The sequence below is a fragment of the Lucilia cuprina genome, chromosome 5 (genome assembly GCF_022045245.1).
Source record: "Lucilia cuprina isolate Lc7/37 chromosome 5, ASM2204524v1, whole genome shotgun sequence".
Taxonomy (NCBI): Eukaryota; Metazoa; Arthropoda; class Insecta; order Diptera; family Calliphoridae; genus Lucilia; species Lucilia cuprina.
In genome coordinates, this window is record NC_060953.1 from 31,891,278 (window position 1) to 31,893,865 (window position 2,588).

Genomic DNA, 2,588 nt, shown 5'->3' on the forward strand with positions numbered 1-2,588 from the left:
ACAATTCATTGTTAAAAAGACAAGAATGTATGAAGGTAGGACAACGAACTTATACGGTAAGGTTAATGAGCCATAGCCGGCTGTTTGGTTTGTTAACTTGTATTTTCTTTTTCTTTTGAGTCATGTCCAATCATTGTAATGAAAGGTTTTTACTCACCTTCTCCTTCCTGTAAGAATTAAATATTTTCCTCAAACAAACACTTGCAATAAATTTGTTGCTAACGAATAATTTATTAAATATTTTTGTGATCAGCAAAAGAAACACGCAATATAATTAATCACTCTCAGACATGATGCATAATAAGCACTTAGACATTCCTATAAAAAGGAAACACTCAAGTGTTTTAGTGTACAGTTCATAATAATAATATTCAAGACAGTTTTATTTTTCAATTTATTTACAAAGAATTTAAATTAAATGCATTCCCACTCACATGTATATCCAATATTACCATTGTGGGATTACTGTGGCAATTTGACCCTTTTTTCAAGTGCTTTGTACTCTGTTAAAGATTCACAAATCTACAAATAAAGGCAGATTAAGCTGAAGTAGAATACAATTTTATGGCAGTACGAAATTACAAATAAAATTGAAAAAGTATTTGAAGTAAATTGTTTAACTTTTATATACTACTTATTTAAACTATATCATAAATCTAGCTTTAGCTCTATATAAATTTAATCTCATTCATAGATGCAAGAAGCTTTAAAATAATCCTTGAAGTCGAAGAGTTCACTTTTAAAACGCTGTTTCACCTTGTGATGACAAAAGATCAGTGTGATCAGTGAGGTCTGATCGTCCTCAATAATTTTCTTGTATATTTCATTAAAGTCGGAACAGTGGTTTATGTGATAACATTAAATTTATCATGTAAGCCGATGATCCTAATGTGTATTGTTTATAGTTTGCTTAATTTTTAATACCATTTTAATACAAAACTTGCTTTAAATTACGTTTTGGTGTTAATTACTTCTGAACTACACGAGTCTCAATCGAAAAATTTCAAAAATATAGAAGACAGCTTTGGTGTCCTTATACCAGGGATAGAAAATGAGATTTTATTTCAGTGTCAAACAAATATTTTAAAGGGGACAAAACTATTTTTTTTTTCTAAAAAATTGTAATTTATAAAATACATATAATCATTTTAATACAGAAGTAGAAAGGGGATTATTATTATTGATATGGTAAAAATTTATCTGTCCCTCAATGTTTAACTCTTGGATATACGTTTTGATTTTGCACAATTTCTTATGTGAACCAGGATGAATTTAGAAATACATCCTTGTATAGGATGATTGAAATGTACTTTTCTTAAGCTTTTATTTTAAACTAATAGAATATACTTTCAGATGGCATACAATATTTATACCCTACACCACTATAGTGAGGAAGGTATTATACGTTAAAGTATACCGATGGATTACTGTCCATTAGAATGCTCCAAGTTTGTATGAAGAATAGAATTGTTCTATGGGTTATAAAAATAAGTCGTGCAAAAAATTAGGTTAATAGGATTACGTTAACGTGTTATTAAAAACATAACAGATACATGCATTTTCTCAGCATAAGATATTCTTTAAATAACTGGAATTGACACTGAAATAATATTTTGTTTAAAAACCACAAAATCCTATGCTACAAACTTAAAAATCGTTTTAACTTCTCAACCACATCTACTAAATTAATATCCTCATACCAATTTCAATTTTCCATATTTATTACTAAAGTTGTAGCTTTCCGAAAAATGTCTAGATTTTTCTTAAATTTTAACTACAATATTAACACAATTTATTTATAAGAAATCTAAAAATTTACCGAAAAATTTGAAAATTTCGAAACGGTTTTTTTTTAGTGCAATTTTTATATTTTTTTGTCATTTCGTTTGTAACACAATGAAATATTCGTCTAAGACCCATAAAAGTATATATATTATAAATCCTTATTATATTCTTAGACGATCTAGTCATGTCCGTCTGTCTGTCTGTCTGTCTGTCTGTCTATCTAAAGTCCCATTCAGCAATTTATTTTAAAGATCTATTAGATTAAAGTCGAGTTTAACGATGAAATTCTATATGAATAAGTTTCATACAGGACACAATCTCTCTGCTAAATTTTAAACGCTAATTGTCTTAAACATAAGAGTACAGCGAATAAACTCGACATAACTTGGTTTATTCCAAGCCAAAATCGCTCTTCCAAATGTTATGACAAATTACTTTTATTCTTACAACTGGTAATAGCAGTGTAGTGGTGAAATTTATCATAAACTAGTTTAATAACAAAAAAGTCTCCCTAAAGACCCTATTTCGAAAAGTCTCTCTGATGTCTATATCAATTTCGAATATTAAAATTCGGCATATGTATATCAAATATATGACCTTCCAAAATTTATATTAATTTTATGGCTTAAAATTTGATGGTGAGTAGAGAAGATTCGGAATGACCGAATATAACAATCTTACTTCTTAATAGTCTTTAAAGCTGGAGGTCCACACCACGCGTTTTCGCGTCAAAGCGTTGCGTGCATTTCATACCTTCTTCGCATTCTACGCTTCAAGTTACATGCAACGCTTTTTACGCGCCA